We start from the raw sequence: 16,161 nt of genomic DNA, 5'->3' as shown, positions 1-16,161 counted from the left end.
TTGGTTTTGGGTTTATAGGTGAGGAAATGGAAGCTCAGAGAGGCTAAGTGATTGGCAAGAGTCTTAGTCTGCAAGTATGTGGCAGAGCCAAGGTGGACATCCAAGCAATGTAACTCCAGAGAGCCTTCTCCTGACTTCCAAGTTCCACATCTCTGTAAAGGGAAATTATTTTATCTTATAGGTATTACAAGATAAAAGGGCATCATGTTTGCTAGGGCATCAGCAAAAACTGGGGAAATCTTCCATGAGATGGTTTGACACAATAGCCAAAGCAATGGATTCAAATATAGCAACAATCTTGAAGACAGCACAGGACCAGGAAACATTTCATTCTATTATACATAAGGTCACTATGAGCCGAAGCCAACTTGACAGCACTTGACAACAAAAACATAGGTACTACTATTATAATCACTCTCAGCTTCTTTTCTTGCACTCCTAAATTTACTCTTCTCATTCATTTGGGTAAAATTTATACTTAAAGACTTCCATTTCATGCTTTCTTTCTTTTTTTTTTTCCTTTTCTCCATCATGGCACAGGGTCAAAGTGAAAAAGAGAACCCCATGCGGGAACTTCGTATCCACAAGCTCTGGCTCAGCATCTCTGTGGGGGAGAGTGCAGACAGACTGACTCCCATAGCCAAGGTGTTGGAGCAGCTCACAGGCCAGACCCCTGAGTTCTCCAAAGCTAGATACACCATCAGGTTCTTTGGCATTAGGAGAAATGAAAAAATTGCTGTCCACTGCACAGTCCATGGGGCCAAGGCAGAGGAAATCTTGGAGAAAGGTCTAAAGGTGGGCGAGTATGAGTTAAGAAAAAATAACTTCTCAGATACTGGAAACTTTGGTTTTGGGATTCAGGAACGCATCTATCTGGAGATCAAATATGACCCTAACATCGGTATCTAAGGCCTGGATCTCTCTGTGGTGCTGGGTAGGACAGGTTTCAGCATGACAGACAAGAAACGCAGGATTGGCTGCACTGGGGCTAAACAAAGAACCAGCATAGAGGAGGCATGCACTGGTTCTGGTAGAAGTATGATGGCATCATCCTTCCTGGCAAATAAATTTCCATTTCTATCCAAAAGGCCAATAAAAAGTTTTCAGTGATATGTAAAAAAAAAAAGATTTCCACTTCATTTAATCCTAGGTACATGACTTTTTGAGCTGTGGGTACCTCCATTTTATGACATTGTTTTCAAGAATTTGCGTAACTATGAGAGCTTTCTTCCAAAATAGTAAAACATTACACACCATTACTTCTCCTTTAAGTGCAAATCTAAATCTAAAGTATTCTAAGTTCTCATCCTCTTTGCCTAGCAAACTCTATCCAACTGCACATTATATTCACTATATGGAGACATTTGTAGTATATTTTTGGCTATTTGCCCTGTCAGCAATAATTTATTTCCCTAAGTGAGAAGCATCTTGTTATGGATTGAATTGTGTCCTCCCAAAATATCTGGCAATTTGGCTAGGTCATGATTCCCAGTATTGTGTAATTATCCATCATTTTGTCATCTGATGTCATCTAAGTGTTGTAAATCCTATCTCTAAGATGTTAATGAGATGGGATTAGTGGCAGTTATGTAGACTCAGTCTACATGATTAATCTACAATTTGAGCCAATCTCTTTTGAGATATAAAAGACAGAAGCAAGCAGAGAGACACAATCCAGTCTTGTAGATTCAGTTCTGCCTCACTAACACAACTGCCACCCATCCTCCTTCGTTAGCATCGTAGAGGCAGGATTTGCAACATATAGGAAAATTGCACAATACCGAGAATCATGGCCCAGCCCAACTGATACACACATTTTTGGGGGGACGTAATTCAATCCACGACACTCCCATCCACATTTCTTCATCATATAGAGTGTAATATTTGTTTGCTTTGATTTTCTCTAGTATCCCCGTTTTTAGTGATGCCCAAATGTATCTGAGAAGACAATTTCACTATGTTCCAACCTGCAGCTCAAGGTGCAGTTGGAGTTCAGGATGTGGTTGACCTGTCTGTGATGTTGCCACTTTATATTTATTTCTTCACCTGGTCCTGCACCACTTGTAAAACCACAAGTCATTTATAGCCTGTTTTTTTAGCCCGGAATCCATTTCTTCAAACTAATGAAATATCTGGTATAACTGGTCATTCTCCTTGCATACCTAGAAAAAAATTATTTACAAGCCACAATATCCCCATGAGTTATTATTCCCATTCAGCAAAGACTTAAAAGAAGAAAAAGAGGTTCAATTTCTTTCTCAAGGTCACTAAGCTTGATAGTGACAAAGACAGGCCTAGCAAATAGAACTCCTCCTGCAGAGAACCACATTGCTTTTAAGTTGCAACATGATAAACATAATAGTTTTAGGGTAAACTACACTTAATTTGGAAATCGTGGTGGTGTAGTGGTTAAGGGCTACAGCTGCTAACCAAGAGGTCAGCAGTTCAAATCTACCAGGTCCTCCTTGGAAACCAAATGGGCAGTTCTACTCTTTGGAAGCATTTACCTGGTAAAAATGAAATTAATGCAAGAATTATTTCAACTGAACTATAATGATCTGTCCTTTAAGTGAAAGGAAATATATTTATTTTTATTTTTTTGCCTTTAAACTCCCTGATGGGACAGATTTTCCTCTGGTGACAAATAAAATGATGCTATGTTAGCTCTTCATCACAACCACATCACGATAAAACTGTTGGCACAATTAAGGTTTTCTTAGTAGAAGTAAATTTACAGTGAATAGTCATGTAATTTTTTTCTTTTATACATTGTTGAAACATTTCCTATGAGTAGGAGATGTAATTCACAGGTGAATTCATTCAAAACATGTAATTTTAACTTTCAGCATTTCAACATAAATTGCAGTTAAAATGGAATATTTAGAGCTAAACTTTCTTAACATTCTATGTAGAGTCAATTACATCAACAAGCAGTTTGTATGTTAATTTTGCCCCCACTAGCTTCCCCTTCATTTAATTGTGACAATACTTAAAAGCTATCTCACTATAAAACATTTAACAACAGGATGACGACAATAATTTCTTGTGAAAACAACTTTGAAATTAAATATCAAAATTATATTCTGGACATCAGTATGAGTCCTCCTGGCACAATCATTAAACACTCTGCTCCTAACTGAAAGGTTGGTTCTTCCAACTCATAGCAACCCTATGTACAATGGAATACTGCCCAGTTGTGCACCATCTTCGTAATCATTGTTACGTCTGCGCCCATTGTTGCAACCACTGTGTCAGCCCTTCTCATTGATGGTCTTCCTCTTTTTCACTGATCTTCTATTTAACCAAGCATGATGTCTTTCTCCAGAGTCTGGTCCCTCCTTCTAACATGTCCAAAGTATGTGAGACGAAGTCTCGCCTTCTTTGCTTCCAAGGAACACTCTGGCTATACTTCTTCCAAGACAGACTTGTTCATTCTTCTGGCATTCCATGGAGTATTCAGTAATCTTTGCCAACACCATAATTCAAAACCATCAATTCTTCTTCAGTCTTCCTTATTCATTGTCCAGCTTTCACATGCGTATGAGGCGATGGAAAATATCATGGCTTGGATCAGGCGACCTTAGTCCTTAAAGTTATATCTTTTCTTTTTAACTCTTTAATATGTCTTTTGCAACAGATTTACCCAATGCAATAAGTTACTTGATTTCCTGACTGCTGCTTTCATGGGTGTTGATTGTGGATCCAAGTAAAATTAAATCCTTGACAACTTCAATTTTGTCTCTATTTATCATGTTGCTTATTGGTCCAGTTGTGAGGAGTTTTGTTTTCTTTATGCTGATGTGTAATCCATACTGAAGTCTGTAGTCTTTGATCTTCATCAGTAAGTGCTTCAAGTCCTCTTCCATTTCAGCAAGCAAGGTTGTGTCATCTGCATATCACAGATTGTTATTAATGAGTCTTCCACCAAGCCTAATGCCATATGTTTTTTCACATAGCCCAGCTTCTTGGATAATTTGATCAGTGTACAGATTCAATAAGTATGGTGAAAGGATATAAACCCTGACCCACACCTTTGTTGATTTTAAACCACACCGTATCTCATTGTTCTCTTCAAATGACTAACTCTTGATCTATGTACAGGTTCCACAGGAGCACAATTTAGTGTTCTGGAATTCCCATTCTTTGCAATGTTATCCATAATTTGTTATGATCTACACAGTCTAATACCTGTGCATAATCAATAAAACACAAGTAAACATCTTTTTGTATTCTCTGCTTTCAGCCAGGATCCACCTGACATCAGCAATGATGTCCCTTGTTCCATGTTGTCTTCTGAATTTAGCTTGAATTTCTGGTAGTTCCCTGTCAATGTCCCGTCGTAACCACTTTCGAATGATCTTCAGCAAAATTTCACTCAACTGGTATTCCGTAAGTTCCCAGAGCCCTGTTTTTCACCGGTGTCTTCAGTGTAGCTTGGACTTCTTTCAATAACATCAGTTCTTGATCATGTGCTACCTCCTAAAATGGATGAACTTTGACCAATTCTTCTTAGTATAGTGACTGTACATTCCTTCTGTCTTCTTTTGATGCTTCCTGTGTCATTCAATATTCTGCCTATAGAATCCTTCAGAATTACAACTCAAGGCTTGAAGAGTTTCTTCACTTCTTTCAGGTTGAGAAAGGTTGCATGTGTTCTTCTCTTTTGATTTTCAAACTCCAAATCTTCGCACATTTCATTACAATATTTTACGTTGCCTTCTTGAGCTGCCCTTTGAAATCTTCCGTTCAGCTTTTTTACTTCATCATTTCTTCCATTCACTTTAGCTACTGTACTTTCAAGGGCAAGTTTCAGAATCTCTTCTGATATCCATTTTGGCCTTTTCTTTCTTTCCCGTTTTTTAATGAACTTCTGCTTTCTTCATATATGATGTCCTCCCACAACTCATCTGGTCTTCAGTCATTAGTGTTCAATGTGTCAAATCTATTCTTGCAATTGCCTCTAAATTCAGGTAAGATACAGTCAAGGTCGTATTTTGGTTCTCTTGGGCTTATTTTAATTTTCTTCAGCTTCAACTTGAATTTGCATATGAGCAATTGAGTGTCTGTTCTGCTGTCAGCCCCGGCCTTGTTCTGACAGATGATGTTGAGTTTTCCATTGTTTCTTTCCATAGATACATTTGATTTGATTCCTGCATTTTCCATCCGGTGAGGTCCACGTGTGTAGTCACCATTTGTATTGGTGAAAAAAAGGATTTGCAATGAAGAACATGTTGGTCTTGCACAGTTCTATCATGCAATCTCCAATGTTGTTTCTTTTGCTAAGGCCATATTTTTCAACTACTGTTCCTTCTTCTTTGTTTTCAACTTTCACACTCCAATCACCAATAATTATCAATGCATCTTGATTGCATATTTGACAAATTTGGACTGCAGAAGTTAGTAAAAATCTTCAATTTCTTCATCTTTGGCCTTAGTGATTGGTTGGTAAATTTGAATAATAGTCATATTAACTGGCCTTCCTTGTAGGCATGTGGATTTTATCCTATCACTGACAGTTTTGTACTTCAAGATAGATCTTAAAATGTTCTTTTTGTTGATGAAGGTGTCACCATTCCCCCTCCATTTGCCATTCCTGGCATAGTACACCATATAATTGTCTGATTCAAAATGGCCAATACCAGTCCTTTTAAGCTCACTAAAGCCTAGGATATCAATGTTTATGCATTCCATCTTATTTTTGATGGCTTCCAATTTTCCTAGATTTGTACTTCATACATTCCATGTTCTGATTATTAATGGAGCTCTTTCTTCTCATTTTGAGTCATGCCATATCAGCAAATGAAGGTCCCCAAAACTTGACTCCATCTGCATCAAAAATGTTGACTTTAGTTTGAGGAGATAGCTCTTCCCCAAACATATTTTGAGTGCCTTCTGACTTGAGAGGCTCATCTTCCAGCACCATATCAATGTTTCACTGCTATTCATATGTTTAAAGATGTTTTCACTTTCCAGTTTTTTTAGAAGTAGACTGCCAGGTCCTTCGTCTTTGTCTGTCTTACTCTTGAAGCTCAGGTGAAACCTGTCCACCAGGGGTGGCTCTGCAGGTATTTGAAATACCAGTGAAAAGCTTCCAGTATCACAGCAACACAAGCCACCACAGTACAACCAACTGACAGTAAAGCCTAGAAAATCCTATGATGCAGTTCTATTTTGCTAGATAAAGTTGCTATGAGTCAGAATCTACTAGACAGTAAACCCCCACCACCACCACCACCACTACCACCTCTTAGATTCCCTGTTATCTTTTCCAAAAAGATGTAATTTGGCGATTAACTGAGACGTTCTGTGTTATTCAGATGAGTAAGTTTTTTTAAGGTTATGTTGTGATAAGAAGTAGTTCCCAAATATCAGTGGTATAAATGAAAAACAAAATTATTTTGGTTTGGAATACATACCTATTGAGGGGCATGATATGGGGCTCAGTTCATCATAGTCACCTTGGGTTCCAGGCTCATGGAGCCAGCATTACAACTGCTCACAGTAGCTGGAAAGATTGTCTTACTTCTTCCCACTTCTTCTCCCCTTACTCTAAAAGCATTCTCTTTGTTTTTAATTTTTTTTCTTTTCTTTTCCTCATTTTTTCTAATCTTTCTTCCTACCTACTGTCCTACATGTCCATCATGCCTGATTAAGAATTTGTTGGTTTTATTTATTATCTCTCCTCTTAGAATTTTCCAATTCCTACTGAAAATACAAGTATACTATGTTTCCCTCTGACGTTGGAGAATGTCATGGATTGAATTGTGTCCCCCAAAAGTATATATCAAGTTGGCTAGGCCATGATTCACAGTATTTTGTGGTTGTCCACCGTTTTGTGATCTGATGTGATTATTCTATGTATTGCAAATCCTAACCTTTAAGATGTTAGTAAGGCAGGGTTAGAGGCAGTTATGTTAATGAGGCAGGACTCATTCTACAGAATTATGTTATATCTTAGTCAATCTCTTTTGAGATTAAAAAAGAGAAGAGGGAAAACTCATACCACCAAGGAAGAAATCCCAGGATTAGAGAGTGTACATCCTTTCGACCCGGGACCCCTGCACTGAGAAGCTCCTAGACTAGGGAAAGATTGATGAAAAGGACCTTCCCCCAGAAATGACAGAGAAAAAAAGCCTTGCCCTGGAGCTGACAGCCTGAATTTGGACATCCAGTTTCCTAAACTGTGAGAGAATCAATTTCTGTTTGTTAAAGCCATCCACTTTTGGTATTTCTGTTATAGCAGCACTAGATAACTAAGACAGGGAGTTACAATGATTCTGGAATGTCTTGCACTGTCAATTAAATGCTCTGCCCCCAAACGGCACATGTCACTTCTGCCCATAGATCATTAGCCAGAAGTATTTACATAACTACACCTAACTACAGTGAGCTAGGAAGCACAAGCCTACTGTAAGTCCAGACCACAGAGACAGAAATATTTAGTGAACAGCATTACTATCTAGACAGTCCACTCTCTGGTCATCATATGTTTGGTTCACTTTTCCTTCCACAGCATAATACATTCATTCTATCCCAAAGGGAGGTAATTCCAAAGTTCCATACAGTCAAGGCCACTCTCAGAGTCCATGATCTCTAAAGTGATTAGAGTTAATTACTACATGAGGTCCAGATATTATGGCCTCTTTGATCCAGAAATATATCAGAAAATTGTATACTATTCAAACAAGCCTATAATGATAGAACAAAAACACAACCATAAAAATACATGAAAGAAAGGAAAATGCACATAAGTTATTGGCACAGTAATTTTTAAATTCCATGGGCAGAAGTGGCAAAAAGACTCTATATTGTGTGAAATGAATTTAACTCCATTAGGATCTGCTTCCACTCTCTAGAAGTAGGTCTGCTTCTTTTGATCTCTTTGATCCCTGGTTATGCATCCCAAGAAAGAAAGAAACAAACAAACAACCATTTGCCATCGGTCCAGTTGACCCTGATCCACGTGTGTCAGAGTAGAACTGTGCTCCATAGGATTTTCAATGACTGATTTTTTGGAAGTAGATTGCTAGGCCTTTCTTCTGAGGTGCCTCTGAGTGGACTCCAACTTTCAGTCTTTCAGTTAGCAGCTGAATGTGTTAACTGTTTTTACCACTGCTATGGACTGAATCAAGTCCCCCAAAATATGTGTTGCAAATCCTAACTGCCTATATTTGTGGATGTAATCCCATTTGGGAACAGGGCTTTCCTTGTTAATGAAGCCATACCAGTGTAGGGTGTGTTTTAAGCCAATCACCTTTGAGAGATAAAAAGAACAGATTAGGCACAGAGATGCATGGCATGAACAGAAGGGAAGAGTCATGTTACATGAAGATCTCCAAGGAATGCCACGGGAGCTGAGACAAAGATTTTCCCCCAGAGTGGACAGAGAGAGTCTTTCCCTAAAACAGGTGCCCTGAATTTGGACTTGGCCAATTATTTTCTCAATCCATCTCTTTCTTATAGTATCTTCCCAAAAGCAGTAAACAATTAACCAACACACATTATGGACACATTGATTCCCAAACTTTTTTCCTAAAATTGCTTGGTCAAAAGATAAACCAACCACACAGCAAAAATCACTTCTGACAATTTTATTATGTGTTTCTCCATTCTTAAAATGGATAAGCCCTGGTGGTGCAATTGTTAAGCACTCAGCTGCTAACAGAAGTTTGGTGGTTTGAGCCCACCCAGTGACTGTATAGGAAAAGACCCAGTGACTGTATAAGAGAAAGACCTGATGATCTGCTCCCATAAAGATTACAGCCTAGGAAAACCTATGGAGCGTTCTACTCTGTCACATGGGTTCATTAAGAGTTGAAAATCAACTTGATGGCAAACAAAAATAAGCCTCTCATAAGAATTTCCTTACCACCTTAGTAAAACCCTTAAAGTAATGCAATATATACATATATATATATATATATAGCAGAGAGACAGAGAGAGTAAGTGCTATTACATCACTTGCTTTCCAGTGCCAAATTTGTATCAGATAGAATAAATTCATTTAAGATGTAGGTTGAAAAAAAAAAAGTCAAAACTTTAAAATAACAAAGTTTTAGTTCCCATTATGTGTGCACTGTGGGTCAACACGTTATCTCCACTCAGATAATCAGTATACCATAGAAGCCACTAAAATACTGTTGCTAACCTCATATATTGCCTTGTAAAAAATTAGCATAAACTCATTGGCTTAAAACAGTATACGTTTATTATCTCCCAGGTTTTTTTGGTCAGGAGTCCAGGCACAGCTTAGCTATGGACCAGACAGATGACTCCCTGTTCAGGTCCTCACAGGGCAGCATCAAGGTGTAAGCCAGCTTTCATTCCTTTCTGGAGGCCAGAGTTCTCTTCCAAGCTTACAAGGTAGTTGGCATACTTTGGTTGCTTGTGAAACTATGTGTTGCTCATCCACCATATTTCAGGCATCAGCTATAAAATGTGGATAAAAATGTTTTAAGACACAGTGCCCATACTTGAAGATCAGACAGAGTCTTTCATAAAATCATTAATTGTGTTAATATTATCATAGAATGGCTTGTAGATACCCTAAAACCCTAAACAGACTGTGCTGGGCCTTAGCTGAAAGAGATCGCCTAGAAGTCAGGGAAAAAAAAAAACCCTCCCTTACAGCAAAATTCCTTGATGATTAAATTTCCACATGTCCTTTGATATATGGCATGTCCTTAATGACTGGTTTTACAATTGACTGGCCTTGAAACCTTGCATGTGCTCTGAATCTATTTCCTTAGAAACCAACTTGAAAGGAATTTACAATGATCTTCAGGAGACTACCCTGCCCAGGCCCCAGCTATAAAACCTTCTTTCACTATCCCCTTTTCAGAGCACCTTCCCAATACTTTCAGTTTGATGCTGCCCGATTTGAATTGTATCTACTCACAATAAATATATTTCTGTTACACTAATTTCTCATGTTTCACTGCACATTTAGATTTTTAAGAAGCTCATTTGACATTAGCAGATCAGTAAATATTTATTTTGAATTTTTTAAAAAATATTAAAGTTATTTTGCTATTTCATAAGCCAAGAAAATGACACTATTGTTGTGCTTAGAGCATTTCCTATAGTAGATGCTTAAGAAACAATGGTGATGGTGATAATGTGGATAACAAAGATAGAATACACCAGTTCATCAATAAATATTTATTGAGCTTCTACAATTAACAAAGTACATATTTTCTCAGAATTTTTGTCAAAAACCTTGTTTAGGATTTTAGGGTATCTACAAGCTGTTGTATGATAAGATTAATACAATTATTGATTTTGTAAAAGACACTGATCTCTTCAAGTATAAACACTGTGTCTTAATACACTTTTATCCACACTTTAAAGCTGATGCCTGAAATATGGTGGGTGATCAACACATAGTTTCACAATGCAGCCAAATTATGCCAACTAACATGTAAGCTTGAAAGAGAACTCTGGCCACCAGGAAGGAATGAAAGCTGGCTTACACCTTGATGCTGCCCTGTGAGGACCTGAACAGAGAGTCATTCATGTGTTTAGTACGCAGTTAAGCTGTGCCTGGGCACCTGACTAAATTTTATTTCATTTTTACTAAGTTTAGATGTAAAGGAATAGATAATAGATAAATAATCTATGGAGGAAATAGCTAAGTCAGTGGCTAAACCTTAATGAAAACCTCCCAATGATGTTAAATAATCAAAAAAAAAATTTAAGTTATTACATGGAAAATATTTATTCAATAAAGAATTTCAGCCTTAGTTTGGGGTTTAGAATTTAACCCTACCTTGTCTCTGATCTCAGTTCCTGATAGATAATCTCTAAAAAAAATGCCTTGGAACCTAAGTGTCCAGATCACACCTAACTAACAGGTTAGGTGAAGTGATGCGGTGACTCTAGGATGAGGGCTGGCCAGGCCAGACAGAACTGTCACATAATATCTTATGATCACCTCATGATAATGACCAATCTCAGGAGAGACAGGTTGGAGTTTGCATTACATGATGAGACTTCTGGTAAAAGCTCTGGAGACTGAAGTTCCGTGGGCTTACTGGTTGGTGAAAGATATTCATGCATGGGAGAGGGTAGTTTCATGTTGGAAACCCTTCCAGACTTTGCCCTATGTCTCTTTATTTGTATCCATTTTCCTGCAACAAAACTGTAATCATAAAATAGCACTTTTTGTGAGTTCTGTAAGATTGTATCAGCAAATTATTGAAACGGTTATGGATTCAATTGTGCCCCCAATCGTGTGTCAACTTGGCTAAGCCATGATTCCCAGTATTGTGTGATCATCCACCATTTTGTCATCTGATTTGATTTTCCTATATGTTGTCAATTCTATCTCAGTGGCATTAATGAGGCAGAATTATTGGCAGTTATGTTAATGATGCAGAGTTTAGTCTAAAGATTAGATTGTATCTTGAGTCACTCTCTTTTGAGATATAAAAAAGAGAAGTGAGCAGAGAGAGGGACCTCATATCACCAAGAAAGAAGAGCCAGGATGGAGTGTTTTCTTTGGACGTGAGGTTCCTGTGCTGAGAACCTCCTAAACCAGGGGAAGATTGAAGACAAAGACCTTCCCCCAGAACCAACAGAGAGAGAAGCCTTCCCCTGGAGCTGGCACTCTGAATTTGGACTTCTAGCCTCATAAACTTTGAGAGAATAAATCTTTGTTCGCTAAAGCCATCTACTTGTGGTATTTCTGTTATAGCAGCACTAGATAACTAAGACAGAACCCAAAGCAGGTCAGAAGTGAGGGAGATGGGAACCTCCAAATTTGTAGCCAAAGGCTCAGAAGTGAGGAAGGCTGGGGGTGGGGAGTGGCGAGTTGTGCTGGTATCTTGGAGGGGTAGTAAGAAAATGCCAAACTTGTAGCCAGCAGGTCAGAAGCATCTGGTGCCTGAAGTCTCAGGCCTACTTGGCAGCCTGGAGAACAGCATCCTTTTAACTTGTGAGATCTGACCTAGGCCCAGATGGCGAGGGTCAGAGAAAAAATTCTGTATGGGCAGCTGGTGTCAGAAGGGGAATAATGGAGATTTATGCTGATTATTATCTCTCAAACTTAGCTTCCTGGGGATTGCATAACAAAGTGTCACAAAGTGGGTGAATTCAAAGGACACAAAGTGACTTAAAGGACAGTTTGGAGTCTAGAAGTCAAAATCACGGTATGGACCATGCCAATTCTTTCTGAGGGCTCTGAAATAGAAATTATTCCATGCCTCTCTCATTCAAAGGCTCTGTATGCATTCTGAAATATGGAAAATACACATTGAGACACAGCAGATGAGAAGGGCCAATCAAATTAGAAGTCATAATTCTCGTTGTATATATCAGGCATACTCTGAAATAGCCCATCTGATAGAAAATAATATCCATGTGCTCAGTCTGCAACGTAAAAAAGGGGCATGCTCATATTTATAATGAATCTTGTACTCAGATTTGCTAATATGACAACAAAAAGGGGATTTTCCTAAAAGTATTAATTTTAATTTTGTATGTTCAGTCGTTTTCTAAGTGTCAAAGTCCAAGTTCAGTTTATTAGATCACAATATTTGTTTTATTCATCATACCAATTGTAAGAGATAGAGAGCTTACTGTGTGGTATGTTTCAGGGATACCTTCAAACTCTTTAAAAAATAAATTAGAATTATGTTTTTTAATCAACTTATTACTGCTTATTTTTTAACAGAATTATCATAGCCACCAATTTTTACAATATAGTTATTTATAGAATACTTGAAATAAACTATTAGTGGGAAAGATTTTAATAACAAGTCAAGTAGCTGAATGTTTATAGTCAGGACTGTCTTCCCAGGCATAGAATCTGCACAGTCTCACAGGGCCCAGGGCTTATAAGGGCCTCACACTTGTTTTAATGCTCTGACATGACTGCCTAGAAATTCTAATTTTTTTTTTTTTTAACTAGGAACCCTGCATTTTCATTTTGCACTGTGCTTCACAAATTATGTAGTATTCCTGTTTTAGCATGTTATGACTTATGATCTGAATTGTTCTGGGGTAAGATGAAAAAGCACGCACAATTAAACCCAAAAGATTGTGCCTTAGATGTCAAACTTACAGGTATTAGAAACTGAGCAAAATATCTGCTGAGTGTTAACCAGAGTCAATATTAGTTTGAAAGATACTGGGAAGTTCAGTTTTAAAAGTTTATGTTTTGAATAAGAGCTTCAGAACAGAGGTGGCTGGCATATCTATGGTAACTGGGCTAGGAATAGGCCTGATTTCATTTTGTTTTCCACTCCTGCTTCTGCTTTAAAGCTATAACCCTTGTATTGATTTCAACAGTCAAGCCTGGGGAGGGTCAACCAATCAGAATCTTGCTGGGAAGTTCCTGATTCTGCCCTATAACTATCCCTGTGAAGTAGCCGCCCCTTGGATTTGTTGATTCTCACTTTGTGTGGGTTAACATCCCCATTTGAATGTTCCTTATGCTTTTAATAAATCTCTTTGTTTCATTTTAACTGAGTCTGAGAGTTTTACTCTAGGACATTTCTTGGAGTAGTTGGCAGGATTCAAAAGCATCTTATCTTCAACAAATCCCAAGAAGTGGAGGACCTGGAGCTCCATGCCAGCATGAGCACCTTGTGTTCTTCCATCTCCACAAATTCTCAGGAAACACTTGAAGTAAGCTCTCTAGAATTGAGCCTCCATTTATTGTGAGGACAGCTCCTGAAAATATATCAAGCTCTCTATTTTTACTTTCACTTTCTGTTCATTATCTGAACAGTTCGACAAATTCTTTGAGACTGCCATCTAGTGGCAGGACATTATCAGAACTCAAGTTTGAAAACAGTCCAAACTCTATTTTTCTGCAGCATGTTAGGCTATTAGTGCCCCTTCAGACTATTTGACATGCAGATTACTTAGTAAAAGGGGCAAGGCCACATCCAAGGCCCCAGTGCAGTTTTTACATTGATCATTTGCATAGGCTCAGTAAAGGAAATTTAGAGAATCAATGGCCATTGTGGGGCATATTTGACCATGGTAAATCAATTTTTATGGGCAGCAAATTAGAATCTACACTCTTCCGTGTAAAATAGTCACAATGGGAAACCTATTTTAATTGGTGTTTGTCATGGATTGAATTGCGTCCCCCAAAAGTATTTGTCAACTTGGTTAGGTCACGATTCCCAGTATTGCATGATTGTCCACCATTTTGTCATCTGATGTGATTTCTCTCTGTGTTGTAAATCCTATCTCTATGATGTTGATGAGATGGGATTAGCAGCAGTTATGTAAACTCAATCTACAAGATTATTCTACAATTTAAGCCAATCTTTTTTGAGATATAAAAGAGAGAAGTGAGCAGACAGATAGGGGGATCTCATGCCACCAAGAAAGCAGTGCCAGAAGCAGGATGTATCATTTGGACCCAGGGTTCCCACACCAAGAAGCTCCTTGACCAGGGGAAGATTGGTGACAAGGACCTTCTTCCAGAGCCAACAGAGAGAGAAGACCTTCTCCTGGAGCTGACGCCCTGAATTTGGACTTCTAGCCTAACACGTTATGGGAGAACAAACTGTTTGATGAAGCCACCCATTTGTGTTATTTCTGTTATAGCAGCATTAGATAACCAGAACAGTAATTAAAAGCCTCTAAAAGGAATCGGGACAGCAAATTTGTGGCCTTACATTCACTGTTTCTAAACAGCCCAAAGAAATTAAGAAATTACAATGTCAGAGCTCTGTAACTTCTTTGGCAGTTTCTTCAGCTCTTGTCTCTGACCTTTTCTCTAACCCCTCTCCCTCTCTGCTCCTCCTATACTTACTCCCCTTTATCCACCCTTACCTTCTTACACTCCTGCTGAAATTCCTTTTAAAATTACCTTTACTCCTTTCTCGAAAGCTGAACTTGGCACAATCATAAAAGATTTTCCCACCAGCGCAAAGACCCCTATGAGTTTGCTGAAAATCAGCTGGGGCTATCTAATTTGTATCAACTAATAACCATGATATTTGGACCTGGAGGGGCTCATTAGTGACTGCAAGAAGCTTTTGAAAGACCCTTTCCAACTGGGTGGAGACCTTTCTAGACAAAAAATAAATAAATAAGAAAAATGCTGCCTTACTATAGTTATAAGAAATTGGGTGGATCCCCATTATAAAAGAACTGTAAACAAGTTCTATTGTAGAGGAATTCTAAGAAGCAGAAAGGTAGAAATCATGAGACATACCTGAAATGGCCTGGAGAAATGTTTCCACCCCCTAGCCAGAAAGTTAAGGTAATATCCACATCAATGAATTGATCTGGTTGAGCAGAGACTTTGTAATTTCCAAAATCAGTTGATAAAATCTTAAAGGGCTAAAGTTAGGTTGGGAAAATACAGGAAATGGTAAAAATTTGACTGAAAATAAACACTATTTCAACAGTAATTATGTTTTATGGTACATAGGTTTAAAATAATTTCCAAGATCTTTAGAAAACTAAATTGAGTTAATAGATTTTCTTTATAATTTAATTTTATACACTTTTGCTTTTTATGCCACAGAGAAAAGACACATATATATATTCAGGTCTGCTAATGAGTGTGTTCATTTTTGCCACTTAAATGATTATACTATAAAAGATTTACAACAAAGACAATGTTTAAAAGATTCATTAAAAAGAAACTAATTTGATACGGTCAAAGTTTTATTTGCCTAGCAAAGTTTAACGATTTAATATCTGAAATTTTTAGGAGCTTTAATATTAAAAAACAAAAAAAAGCATTGAGTTTCTCACTCTTCAAATTTTATTTGGTTACTTGGTTGAAGAGTTAATTTATTCCTTGTGTAATCTGCCTGGAAGGCAAAGGTTCAGTGTCTCATTACAGTAAATTCCTGAGTCAAAAACTAGGCCGTATGAATTAAAAAAAAAAAAAAACTAAGGTTTTTACCTTTAAGATCTTTGGTTAAATAACTTAAATATTGTTTCTCAGTGACCTATAATAAATTCCTGACAACTTTGAAATTTCATGGAAAGCCACCAAAGATTTGTTCCTGTTTTAAAAAGCTTGCTAATGTATATGTTAGTGTTTTCGCCATCTGTTAGACAACAAGCACATACTATTGTACCACAATTTTATTATTTTTGAATTGCTAATTTGGTTGCAACTTTATTTCTTTTGAATCTAGCATCATTAAAGCCAATGGTTTAATTGGAAAATTCATACCATTT

General features: G+C 37.7%; 1 long non-coding RNA gene and 1 pseudogene across 1 annotated transcript in view; both read left to right on the top strand.

Moving 5' to 3' along the window:
• Positions 1 to 16,161, top strand: part of LOC111750918 (uncharacterized) — a 463,388-nt gene that overhangs the window by 172,657 nt on the left and 274,570 nt on the right. The window lies entirely within an intron of this gene.
• The window catches only part of LOC135228647 (large ribosomal subunit protein uL5-like), a 30,716-nt pseudogene extending 14,555 nt beyond the window's left edge, over positions 1 to 16,161 (top strand).

Source organism: Loxodonta africana, chromosome 25, assembly GCF_030014295.1.
Source record: "Loxodonta africana isolate mLoxAfr1 chromosome 25, mLoxAfr1.hap2, whole genome shotgun sequence".
NCBI lineage: Eukaryota > Metazoa > Chordata > Mammalia > Proboscidea > Elephantidae > Loxodonta > Loxodonta africana.
The sequence above is the reverse complement of the archived record's forward strand: the minus strand, read 5'-3'. Positions and strand labels throughout refer to the sequence as shown.